General features: G+C 45.5%; 1 protein-coding gene across 1 annotated transcript in view; it reads left to right on the forward strand.

Moving 5' to 3' along the window:
* The first annotated feature begins 4,768 nt into the window (after positions 1 to 4,768).
* The window catches only part of Smad9 (SMAD family member 9), a 45,789-nt gene continuing 36,729 nt past the window's right edge, over positions 4,769 to 13,828 (forward strand). The window contains exon 1 of the mRNA XM_048341495.1: positions 4,769 to 4,883. The gene's annotated coding sequence lies outside the window, so the exon portion shown is untranslated. The remainder of the gene's footprint in view (positions 4,884 to 13,828) is intronic.

Genomic DNA, 13,828 nt, shown 5'->3' on the forward strand with positions numbered 1-13,828 from the left:
GTGATGGTCAGATCTCAGCTTCCTGAGTAGCTAGGATTATAGGCATGAGCCACCGGTCCCCAGCTTCTTTAGGTTCTTTACTCATGGCTGGCACTCTACCACTTGGGTGACAGCTCCACTTCTAGCTTGAGTCTTAGGGACTTTTCTGCCCATACTAGTTCAAACCTTGATCCTCAGACCTCAGCTTCCTGAATAGCTAGGATTACAGGTGTCAGCTGGAAGCACTTGGCTACAACTCCATCTGTCCTCTAAACACCTTCCTGTTATTTTTACCAAATACCAAGCATGTAATTCACTCAGTGAATATTTGTTGAGCACCTACTCTGTGCTTAGCATTGTTCCAGCCTAAAGATCACAGTAGTAACTGGTCCAAAAAAATGTTGGAGGCATGGTTCAAGTGGTAGGACAGCAACTTGGCACATGCAACACCCTGAGTCCCAACCTTAATACCACCAAAAATAAACCACTAGTCCAATTCTAGCTGGGCAGAGTTTCACAATAGATTTCCTGCTCTTCACTGCTAAATCAAGATAATCTGTCATCTCCTTGTCTCTTCTTAGTGTTTATTGACAATGAGCTGCCATGTAATATCATTTTCTTAGGAAAATTATCTAATAGTTTTCTTAGAAAAAATTCAAGAAATTGGTATTGAAAACCTCAGAAGATTCTGCACATAATAGGCATTCTCAGTTGCTGTTAGGAAAATGGAGAAGAAAGGAAGGAAACAGGCCGGGCTTGATCTTCCATGCGTGAGGCCTGTTTATTGAGATATGACAGTAAAGGGCATAGCCTGCCCCCAGGTTTGGAAACTGTGCCAAGAGATGGGACAGGAGTTGGTTTTTTATGACTTCTGAGCAAGGAGCCAGAGGTTAATGAAAAAGCCATTATTAGTCTAGGGAGGTGAGGGGCTTTTCAGTTAGGCCCACAATGGAATGTTTACAGCTAGGCTTAGGTAGATTCCCCTGCTTGCACCAGGCAGTCTGAACTTATCTTTGGTGGCTTGCCTGTATATGTATGTATCTGTGGAAATGGTGGGGGCCAATCCTTCATATTCCATCTTTGGATACATAGACTGTGCCAAGAGAGGAGAGGCAAGTCCCGCATATAGGGTCTTTGGGTACATAAAAAGATTGGGCTGAGAGGGGAGCGACGTGAAGTTTAGGACAAAGCAGATTCCCATCTGTTGCCTCTGTGTTCTAACAGTTGTGCCTGTTTAGTTGGTGTGCTTGGTAAAGAGCTGAGAGGGTATGAACTCCAGCATGCCCTCTGCCACCAGGTCAGCACCCACAGGGCTGTGCTCACCCACACAGAGTGAGGTGAGGGGGCCAGGGTGTCAGTATTCATACCTCTCAAGGTATGGTCAAAATGTTGCCTCTGTCAGCTCCTTGCCCTTCCCACTCCCTAACAGACTCATCCACAGTGATAAACATTGGTTTATCAAGTTTACTAAAGGCCAGGGCTTGGTGTCCACACAGTCAAAGCACCCGATGCTTAGGGAAGTGTTCAGTAGTGAGCATGGACAGAATGATGACTTCCTAGGAAAATTCCAGGAGGAGGCTGAAAAAAATTCAAAGTGAGGACAAGAAACTGAAATGGAATGCATATATGGCCTGGAGTGAAACCTTTATAACACTAGATCAAACATAAAGTACAAGAAGTGTACCAAGCAGATGCTTTGCACTCCGGATGACTATAGACTGTCTTATGTTACATGTGTCAGTCAGCTTTCCATCACTATGACAAAATTCCAGAGACAAATTAAAAGGAGGAAAGGTTTACTCTGGCTTATAGTTTGGGAGATTTTGTTTGGCCCTGTTTCTTTGGGTCTATGGTAGCTGTGTAGACAGCAGTAGGTGCTCAACAAAGAGTACTGTTTACTTTGTAGCTTCTGGGAATTAGAGAAAAGGGCGAAGGGGTGAATATTCTCTTCAAGGGTATATATTCAATGAGCTATGGCCTTGCCTCCTCTTAAAGGTTCCCTCACTTCCCAACAGTGGTACAAACTGGAGACCAGGCCTTTGACCTGTGAGCCTTCAGGAACATTTCACATCCAAACTAAGCACTAGGCACATGGTGAGAGCAAAGATCTGGCCTCTGTGGGCAAGGACTCTGCCTTTCTTACTGCAGGAAGATCTTAGTGTTGTTGTGGTTTTGAGGTCATGAACCAAAACCTTACTGAAGTTTCCACCAAAATCACAGCCATGGGGCAGAGTCTAGTTCCTCATACATTTTCTGAAACCCAATGCTTTGCTAGGAATTCTATTAAGCAGCAAAACTGCAGCCCAACAAGAAACCATGGAGTAAGATAAAGAAAGACTAGAAATTTCCTAAGCAGAACAGTGTCAGCATCTGAACAATGCAATTCAAGACAGAGCCGTCTTTCCCAGAACAGTTTTCTCATCCTTGGAGCTCACCAGATCTTAATCTTCTTCTTGGTAATGAGTTAACTTTCTATACCAGCTTTAAGGAATATATGATGGGAATATGTATCAGTAAATTAAATCAGGAATTAGATCTTCCTAACCTTTGAGGTTAAAAAAAAGTCATCGGAGTACAAACATTTCCGGCTGGGAATATGGCCTAGTGGCAAGAGTGCTTGCCTCGTATACATGAAGCCTTGGGTTTGATTCCTCAGCACCACATTTATAGAAAATGGCCAGAAGTGGCACTGTGGCTCAAGTGGCAGAGTGCTAGCCTTGAGCAGAAAGAAGCCAGGGACAGTGCTCAGGCCCTGAGTTCAAGGCCCAGGACTGGCAAAAAGACAAAAACTGAACAAAACAAAAAAGGAGTGCATGTAAATGAGACTGTGCAGGAAAAGTGGACTATGCACACTATGCCTGGTGTCTTTTCTAAATCTAAGTCCTGTTAAGAGCCAGAAGAATTCTGTGAATTAAAACAAAAAAAGAGGAGTCTATGCCAGAAGAATGAGCCAGCACTGCCGAGGTTATGGTTTCTTTCTTTCCTCTGTGCTTGTGTAAGAAAAGGAAACTGAGTGATGGAGTCATTGCTCTCTTGAATATCATTTTTTTTAAGCCAAGAATCAGCCACAAGGTACCATTCTGAGGACCAAATTTAGTTCATTTTCAAATAAAGTGCACAGCAAGCATAATCCTTAAAATACAATCTGGAACTTTTAGCAACCCTTATGTACCCCGCCCCAGGGCAATCTTGATCCTAAGCCTGAATGTACATCAGGTGTAGAAAGAGGATTTAAATTTGAAGTTAAAGCTTGGTATTTTAGGATTCCACCACAGTGAGTTTTAAGCAAGGTCATTGTTTAATACTGCGAGTAGGATAATGTCACAACATGTAATGTTTTCTTTTCTTTAAATTATTATTTTAGTTTGAATTTAGGGCGGGCCCTAAAATCTTGCTTCCTTTTTTCACACAAGCCTGATGCTCTTACCACTTGAACCACAGCTTCACTTCTAGCTTTTTGCTGGTTAATGGGAGGTAAGAGTCTCAGACGTTTTTTCTGACCTTGATCCTCAGATCTCCAATGTGTAGCTAGGATTACTAGAATGAACTACTGGTGCGTGGCATGCAGTGCTTTTAGAATTAGAAAAAGCAGTTCAAACTCAAGCAAGGCCCTTTTTTTTGGTTCCAGAGTCACAGAGCCTCTTGGAGAACTGATTTTTGTACACAAGAGCAAGTTAAGATCTTAGTCTGGGCTGCACCTCTACTACAAATGCCCTTTCTGTGAAGAGCTGAGGTCTGATGGTAAGGAAAGGCCATCAGTTAACGTGGGTGGCATTTTGGAATAAATTCTGGGAGTCTCCAATGACTTCAAGAGGTAGAAGGCAGCCAGACTGTGGAGGTAAGAAGGTTGTACATTAACATTTGCTGTGTGCCCATGAGGCTGTATCTTTATTAGATTAGATAATATTGTGTATTATATGCTTGAGTAAGGAAATTACAATCCGCATAATTACATGACTAGTTCGAACCACTACTCACCACTCAGACTGATTAGATTTCCTTCTGCCTGTGCCAGTGCAAACCAATTGGCAGTGTCAGGGTTGTGTGGATCCCCTTCAGAAAAGCAGCTAAAGCCGGGCACTGGTGGGCTAATGTCTGTAATTCCTAGCGAGTCAGAGCCTGAATTTCTGAAGATCAGGGTTTGAAGCCAGCCCAGGCAGGCAAGTCCATGAGACTCAAAAAAGCTGGAAGTAGACCTGTGGTTCAGCCTTGAGTGGAAATACTAAGAGACTGCACGCGTGCCCTGGGTTTAAGCCCCAATGTGTACACGTGCACGCCACACACACACACACACTCACACACACACACACAAATGACAGTAACCTCCAAAGGTCAGAAACATCTGCACGTGCTGCTTGGATTATTCCAGACTGGTGGTCGTGGTCTTGTATTCTGGTTCAGATAAACCATCTTCCTTTTCCAGCCTCACGCTGCAGCTTAGAAAAGTTTCAGGTATGTCAAGATGAGAGAGAGCTAGACGAGAGGTGACCTCCGCTGGCCTCCCTTGGCCACGATCGGGGCAGGAGGTCGCTCCGGAGCAGGGGGCGCACACTCAGAGCGGGGGTCCCAGAGGGGTTATCCATCACGGCGGGTGTCTGCCAGGCCCACCCGCCCCGCCGCCGCCGCCGCGGGTTTCCGCGCACGTGGCCGTGCGGTGCCCCCACCCTCCTTTCCTCGTCCTCCCCACGGACTCCGGGGGTGGCGGGGCGGGGCGGGGGCGGGCCCGCGCGCAGGGCTCTCTGGCCGCTTTCCAGCCCGGCGCACTAATACGGGCGATGAGGCTTCTCGGCTCCAGTCTGACTGACGCCGGCTGGGGCCGCCGCCGCCGCTGCAGCCGCTGTCTCGGTCCCCGCCGCCGCCGCCGCCGCCGGGCCCTGCAGCGGCCGGGCGCGTGCAGCGAGGCAGTGAGTGCGCGGGGCGCGGGAGCGGGCAGCCCTGGGGACCACCCGGGGGGTGGGAGGCAGCGGGACCTGGGGGTGTGGGGAGGGTGGGGGGGTGAGCAATGAATGACATCGTGGGGACAGGTAAGCGGTGGTGCGCGCTGTGTGTGTGTGTGTGTGCGCGCGCGCGTGCGCGCACGCGTGGAGAGCTAAGTTTTACTTGCCCTGGGACATCTTTGAGGTCCTTGAGGGTGTGAGTGTGTGTGAGGGGGAGGACTTGGCTCTTTCCCGTACTCTTCATTCCTGCCTGGTTCGGCGACGCCGACTTGGAGTGGCGGGCGAGGGGGTGGGCTGGGGGCCGGCGGAGGGGACAGCGCTTGGGACCCGGGCGCGCCGACCATCGCCGGGCCTGGCGCCGCAGCCTCCGCCAGGCTGGGGGACACCTGGGACCGCGGGACCGGTCGGAGGATGCTGTCCCGGCGTGGCGCGGGGCGGAGGCCGGGCGGGGCGGTGGCCCAGGGCGTGGGCAGGGATGCGCGCCGGCCGCCCCGCGCCGCCCCGCACCGCGGAGCCCAGACTCCGAGCTGAGTAACTGGACAGCGGGGATTGTAGATACCGAGGGCTGGGTGGGATGGGGGAGCGGGGCGGAGGGTCGTTCGCTGTGACTCTTTGCAGGAGCTTTTAAAACTCTCCCGGGTCCGTTTGGCCTCGCTAGCCTCCTGGTTTGTACAGACATTGCCTCCCTCCCCTTACCCCTCCACTTTGTTTTACCTTTGAGGCGTGCAAAGTGAGAAGGTTTTTTGTTTTGTTTTGTTTTAAAGTTAGGAATGTTCAAGTGTCTCCGGGCTTGTGCTCGGATTGCGTCCGAGCCGGAATGTTTGTCTTTTTCCTCGGGCCGCCATTCGGTGCCAGCACTCCGCAGAGGGGCGGGGGGCGAGGTGGGGGACAGAGACAGGAGACTGGCCGACGCCGGCTTTGTGAGCCGGAGGACGGCTGATCGCTGACAAGTCTCCTTGGAGGTCTTCCCTCCTTCCACCGTGGGGCCGTGCAAATTTGAAATGATAGTTTGCAAAGAAAGGAAGAAAGAAAGACTCTCATGGACTTATTTCTGGGCTAGTATTGTTACTCTTCCTACGAAATAACCTACAGAGTGATGTAGATCTCGTTTGGGGGAAGAAAATGATATGTAATTCAATGGCTTACGTACCCACCGACGCCGTGCTTGGCATTGCTTGAGTGGATCCAGTTTACAGGGATCATGCCCTTGACTGGTTAGATTTCTTGGGTGATCTTTTAGAAGTGTGGTTCAGCAAGGATAACTGTAAAGACCGAAGGCGTTTCATAAGGTTGCCTCCTACGCACGAAGCACAAGTTTTGCGCATCTGGCTCTTGGTGAAATGTGATTGATTCATCGAGGCAAATCTGCCTGATGGGATGAAGGCATACCCCTGCAGGTTTACATTTAAAAACTAGAAATCGATATGTAAAAGAGAAGGGGAAAAAACCCCAGACAACATTCTTCACTCCAAATAGGCAAGGATTCAAGAAATGAATTTCTCTAGGCTTGTAGAAAACCACAAATACGATTTTGGATCACTTGCAGGTTTGTGAACATGAGAAACGAACATGGTAGTTTATAAATAAAGAGCATTTTAACGATGATAAGATGACAGAAATTACAAATAATATATCCAAAAAGTAACTTTATGGGCATAATCACCTTCTTTGATGGCAAGGCAATTTCCTGCAGGACAGCCTTAGGCCTCAAGTCTATTCTGACGCAAGTAGCTCTGTGTTTCTGCCTGACTAGCTGTCTTTGTCAGGGTTGTTTCATGCTGGAGCTCTGTGGTTTCCAGTCGGGGCTATGCGGGAGAAAATGTCAACAGATCTTGATTGGAGAAAACTCACTTTTATCAGAACAGTGTTTACTGAAAGTCAAAGATACATTTGAGATTAACCCGCCCACAGATGACTTGATATCTGTCTTTGGAAGTCTGCAGGAGCTATTTGAAAGATCCTTTCATGATCTTTTTCAACTGCGGAACCCATTAATGAACAATCAGAAAACAATTGCCAGTATCAGGGTAGCTGATTACAGCATCTCTGATTACTTAGGCAGAGTTTGGGGGCGGGGTGAGATGAGAAAGAAGAGGGTGTTTGGTTGTTCCTTTGCTTTTCAAATGAAAGATACCTAAGAATAGCTATTAGTAGTGAAAATGGTATATTTCATTACCCTTTTTATAAAGGCCTGTCATCAGTCCAGGCAGGGGTTGTAATCCCAGTTACTCAGTATGCCACAATTTGAGGATCATGGTTCAAAGCCAGCATAGACAAGAAGAAGACTTATTTTCAATTAACCAGCAAAAACCTGTTATATATAATACTTACAAGGGTTTTTATTTTGTAAAATGTACTGCATTAGATGAGATGGGTACACTCAGGGTGGTAGGAGTGTAGACAAAACAATATATGTGTGTGTAGCTGGTCCTGGGGCTTGAACTCAGGGCCTGGGCTCTGTCCCTGAGGCTCTCTGTGCTCAAGGCTAGCACTCTAGCACTTGAGCCACAGCACCACTTCCAATTTTTGCTGTTTATGTGATACTGAGAAATTGAGCCCAGGGCTTCATGCATGCTAGGCAAACACTCTACCACTAAGCTACATTCCCAGCCCTCTTTCATGTTGTTGTTTTGTTGTTGTTGTTATGGCTAAAAGAACAAGCTATACTTTTCCTGGTGTAACATGGCTTTTTTCTTCAGATCATGTTCACCCATGGGGAGACCTCCCCTGCACCCTTACCTCTCCCTAGTTCCTGGGATTGAGCTGCTACTTTCCTAGAATTTTTTGGGATGCCCCTGGTGGCAGGTGTCTCCTCTTTTGAACTCCTATAATTCTGCATTTTTCACTCTCTTTTTCTTTTTAAAGTGCACAGGTACTGGACCTTGAACTCAGGGCCTGGATACTGTCCAAGGCAGGTTCTCTACCACTTGAGTCACACAGCAATTTTCAACTTTTTTGCTGCTTAAATCAGAGATAACAGTCTGTCTGATTTGTCTTGTCTGAACTTGCTTTGAACCTTGATCCTCAGATCTCAGCCTCCTGAGTAGCTAGGATGACCGTTGTGAGCTACAGGTGCCTGGATAACATTTTCCACTCTAGTCATGGACGGCTTGCATTGAGTTACTGTCCATTAATTGATTCCTTCCCCTCAGATGATTCTTACAGGATTAGGAAGGGACTGCGTTTCCTCCACTTTTTGTATTCCCTTCATGCTGACCACAGTGCTCTAGGTAGTACTTAGTCAATAAATACTAGTTAAATGAGTCCTTGGTCCCTTCGGAAATAAAAATCTATAAAAAGCATTTTACCCATAGAACAAGTCTTAAAGGTCCACCTTTCAAGAAGGCAGTGTTGAGCTCAAGTTGAGGACTCAGAGAGGCCCTGAGAGCAAGCTTCAACCTCCCTGTTCCTTTTCCCTTGATTATTGTGGCTGATCACTGCAGTCAGGAATGCTTCTATGCCACCCTTATTGGATTAGCAATTTTCCATATCAAATTCACTAAATATACAGTGGAAGCTGTTTAGCAAAAAAAAAAAAAATCCCAGATTTTAATGTAATATACCTATCACAATGGTGCTCTAATGTGATTCCACACAAAAAATTGCTAACACAATATGCTGACTCTTCCCCTCCCCCCAGATAGTCACATGCAAATGGGTACTGCTTTTATAGGATGTAGGAAGAGCCTTGCTATCAGAGAAGCAAACCTCCCTTCTTGCACTTTACCTTACCACACAATACTAATTCTCATTTTAGCATCCACCATGTCCTGTTTGTTGGCTCAGTACCAAGAGAGTTAGTATACAGTAATGTGGAACTGGAAATTGTGTACAAATAGCAGGCTTGGATAATATAGTTGATTGTGTAGTTTTTCATTGGAAAGCTCTAATCAACTTGAAACCCATTCTCCAAGAACCAAAGAAATTACATTATAAGGTTTAAATCCAATTTGGCTCAAAATGAAATGCATACATATTAAGAGATAAATTATAAATATGTGTGCACAGGGCTGTAGTTCTTTAAAAATCATTAGTACTGCAAAGATTATGCCTTCATTTCACAACCTGTATTTCATTTAAAGAAAAAAAAAAGTAGCACCTGACGTAAATGCAAAGATCTACAGTCTTGATTTTTCTTTTGATGACCATTTTTATGTACTTTAATAAAAAGTAAATATCAAATTTATTCTCCGTTCTTTCCCCCTTCTTCTACCTCTGTTAGTCTGTCTCTGTCTTTGTTTCTTTTTGTTTCTGTGTGTCTGTCTGTCTCTCTCTCTCTTTCATTATTTGCTGAGCCTATCCAACTGATGGGATTATATGAGCTTCCCCTTGAGGGAATTTAATATTTAATCTTCTGACCACATCCTTTTCTTTCTCATAGCTAGGGTTGTTTGTTTGTTTGTGTCAGTACTGGGGCTTGAACTCGGAACATAGAGTTCTTTAGCTTTTATGCTCTAGGCTGGTGCTGCCACTTGAGTTACACCTTCACTTCAGGCTTTTTGCTGGTAAATTAGAGATAAAAGTATCTCTGATTTGTCTGCCTGAACAAACTTAGAACCATGAACTGGCAGAGAGAGAGAGTGAGAGAGAGAGAGAGAGAGAGAGAGAGAGAGAGAGAGAGAGAGAGAGAGAGAGAGAGAGACTAAATTTGGCTGAGGATGTGGCTCAAGTAGTGGAATACCTGTTTAGAAATCACCCAATACTGCAAAAAATAAAGTTCATGATACACTAGAAACCAAAACTAGTGAATTTATGAGGAAGCTGAGAAAGTGAGCCACACTAAGGTTTTAGGACTCCTGTGGTTTTATTTCTCTTGATTTATTTTTCTGATTCATTGTTTTCTACTGCCAGTAGAATTTCATTTTCAGGAGCAGCAGTTGAACCAGACATTTGCCACATACCAAAACTTTGTGTACATAAGTGCTTCCTTACAGCGTGTTGACTAATTATATGTTTGCTCAAAGCTGTCATTAGGTGTTTACTGTGTGTGCAAACAATGACAGTTGGTGCCTAGGTATTATTTCAAAGGAGTGGCACCTTCTTTGCTTTCTGCTGTCACTGTGTCTACATTTATGACAAGATATTTGAAATACACAGTTTTTCTTTCAAAGTACTATGTTGATTCTAAAATGTGGGGTCATTGTAGACATAACCATTACTTTAGAATGTGAGACTTGTAAGTCTTATTGCTCTTTTATGGTTTATTCTTCCCAACTTTATTTACACTCTGCCTATTATATTGAAATCATTTGTGAAGCTCTCAAATCAACAACAACAAAAATTAAATCATGGACTCCATGTTTTCAAAGCCTAGTTAAAGTGGGGGAGGGGTGCAGAAAAGGATCTATCTAAATGTTTTCCTAATAAGACTTTTAGACATTTCACCACTGATTATAATCTATATGACTTTGTCCTTCCCCTCCCTTCCTTTCTCTGTCTTCCTATCTTACCCATTTTTTTTTTTTTTGGCCAGTCCTGGGCCTTGGACTCAGGGCCTGAGCACTGTCCCTGGCTTCTTCCCGCTCAAGGCTAACACTCTGCCACTTGAGCCACAGCGCCGCTTCTGGCCGTTTTCTGTATATGTGGTGCTGGGGAATCGAACCTAGGGCCTCGTGTATCCGAGGCAGGCACTCTTGCCACTAGGCTATATCCCCAGCCCTATCTTACCCATTTTTACTGTGTAAGAATTTTGAGTGACTCGACAAGGATAATGGGGATGAATGAGCCTACTGGAGGTTTGGGAATATAAATCGAGGTAAACGAGAAGACAGAGGAAGAGCAGAGAGTTTTGCAGTGAGTTTTTGTGAAACTATCAGAATGCTAGTGCCATCCCAAGGGCACATCTGTCTGGAGTTTGCCCTGTTTTTCTCCCTGGCCCCATTGGCTCAAGAGTAAGGGTAAGACCAGCTTCCCTGGAGGCTGAAATTTGGGAAGATTCAGGTTCTATTCCAGCCTACGCCACAAAATGAGATCCCAGTACAACAACAGCAACAAAAGCTTGATGTGGTAGCTTCTGCCTGCAGTCCCACCTATATTGAAGGCAAGGATGGGAGGATCACATTTGAGGCTGGCCTAGGAAAAAGTAGACGACCCAATTCCAAAAGTAAAGCAAACAATGCAGATGCTTGACTGGTAGAATGCTTTCTAGAAAATCCAAGGCCCGGTGTTCAACTCCAGTACTATCAAAAATAAAACAAAGCAAGTGAATTTGAACTGTCTATAGGAAACCTCTCTCTACCTTACTAGCTGCTGGGAACCCCCATACCTCCTGGAGCAGTGCTCCTTTCATGTGTGTGCTGCTAATTGTGTTTGGATTTTGGTCTCTGTTGGGAGAAACACACTTAACTGTTCAAGTGCAAGGATGGGCTGGAAGTCAAGAAGTGCAGCTAAATGAGCTTAACTTTATTTCTGTTGATTTTCATGAATTTTATTTTTGCTTATTTGTTTTTGTTTATGTGCCAGTCCTGGGGCTTGAAGTCAGGGCCTGGGCACTGTCCCTGGGCATTTTTGCTCCAGGCTATTGCTCTACCATGTGAGCCAGTTCCAGCTTTTCCGTGGTTTATTGGAGATAAGAGTCTCATGGACATTCTTGCCTGGGCTGACTCTGAACCTGAGTAGCTAGGATTATGGCACCCAGCTAGTTGAATTTTAGAAGAGGACTTTGACTATCTCCACCCTGCTTTGTTCTCTGCTGGCAGGAAGGCTGTGTGCTCTCTGGCACATTTCTATAAATTTTCTCATTTTACCATAGTCCATTCTTCCCCCTTGCTAGTCAGCCCCCCTTCTACTCTGTCCTGTTAATCTACCTGCAGGCTTTCCAGTGCATGAACTTTGTCATACCCACAAGTCCCCTCGCGAGCAAGCTACTGGCAACTTGCCACTCAGAACCAAGTGCCTTCTCTGGACAATGAGCCAATCCTGACTGGGCCCCTAGTATGGTGTCTGGCTTGTCCTTGATATTCTGTATGTCTAGTTTCTTCCTGTAACTACCATCCCTAAAGGTCAGGTGGAAGGAAGGGAAGGGAATCTGGATTTTGATCTGTAGACAGGGAACTTGGAAAGGGTTTCAATGAGAATCACATAACTGAATGTGTATTTGGAGGAGAGGAAAGGCAAATCTTAGTTGGGTAGCTGCTTCTAGCAGATACTGTGGTACTTGACAATGCGTGGTCACACGCACACCGAGCAAAGCAGATACCATGGTACTTGACAATGCACATCACCACTGCCCTGTGTGTCCAGCAGTTAAAAATCTGAATTTCAGGGGCTGGGAATGTGGCTTAGTAGTAGAGTGCTCGCCTCGTATACATGAAACCCTGGGTTCGATTCTTCAGCACCACATACACAGAAAAAGCCAGAAGTGGTGCTGTGGCTCAAGTGGTAGAGTGCTAGCCTTGAGCAAGAAGAAGGCAGGGACAGTGCTTAGGCCTTGTGTTCAAGCCCCAGGACTGGCAAAAAATTAAAAAAAAAATCTGAACTTCAAGCTGAGTACTGGCAGCTCATGCCTATCATTCTAGCCACTCAGGAGGCTGATATCTGAGGATCTCCGTTAGAAGCCAACCTGGGCAGGAAAGTCCATAAGATATTTATGAAGCCCTGAATTCCAAGACTCAATTCCTGAACAACAAAATCTAAGCTTCTTCAAACAGCTATCCACATGTGGCACATTAGTGAATGTCCTCCATTAGTTTGAAAACTGCAGCCTTTGGCAGGAAACTCAACCGCCCTCAACACATACATCGATAAAACTTTCAAAACTGCCCACACACCATTTAACAGAAACACATTTAAAGTGTTATTTATAGCCATTTAACACTTCAAGCTGGTATTCACGTTTAAGCTGGCATTCTGTGGAGCACCACTTTCAGCAGAGAGGTTGTTTAAGTGCTCAAAAAGTACAGGATGCATTATATAATGATGCCTCTCAAAGAAATTTATTGGTATCACATTAACAAAGGAATGAGCAGAACTTAGGTCGGTCACATGAGGCTTAATAAAAGAGTAGCGAATGTTAGTGATAAAACTGGATTTTACCTTCACACACTCAGCATTTGCTGGTGGCCTTCTGCATTGCTAGATTGTGAGGTGACCAGTCAGTCCTATGGTCATTAGAAGCTCAGCATTGCTTAGCAAGTGCCAGCCCCTGTGCTTTCAGGTGTACCAGTTGTCAAGTGTGACAAGCACAGTTGCGAAGGTGTACATTGGTGCTTCAGAGGCCCATGGGGAGGGGGGAGTGCAGAGGAAAGATGATCACAGCTGCTTCCCCTGGGTGCTGGGGTGCTAGCTGCTGGGGGAGGTTTCCAGGAAGCTGGCTTCTAGCTCTGTCCTGAAGGAGGAGTCTGATAAGGATATGGCTGCCCAGAGGCCCTAGGCAGAGAGGGAGGGAGGGAGAGGATCCAGAGAAGATGATACTGGGAGCTGGAATGGTAGTGCACTTGTCAAGGAAGTGCAAGGCTCTGTGTTCAGAATGAGAGAGACAGAGAGAGAGAGAATATGGAGGCTGAGAATATAGGCTGGGGGACTCTGCAAAGAGCCTTGCTTAGAGTTGGTAAGTTGATGCTACAAACATCTGGGCACATTGTCTCATATACTGTTTATTTTGTTCATATAAATGCTATAAATGCATCTTCATAATCGAAGTTTGGGAGACACATTTTATTTTATCATGTTTTCTTTGTTGTCCTGAGGCTTCAACTCAAGGCCTAGTTGCTGTCTCTGAGCTCTTTTTGCTCTAATGCTAGCACTCTACCACTTGAGCCACACTTCCATTTTCAGCTTTTGGGTGGTTTATTGGAGTTAACAATCTCACAGACTTTCTGCCTGGGCTAGCTTCAAACCTCCATCCTCAGATCTCAGTTTCCTGGGTAGCTAGGATTATAACTGTGAGCCACTGGTGCTGGGGTATTTTATTT

The sequence above is a fragment of the Perognathus longimembris genome, chromosome 3, assembly GCF_023159225.1.
Source record: "Perognathus longimembris pacificus isolate PPM17 chromosome 3, ASM2315922v1, whole genome shotgun sequence".
Lineage (NCBI taxonomy): Eukaryota > Metazoa > Chordata > Mammalia > Rodentia > Heteromyidae > Perognathus > Perognathus longimembris.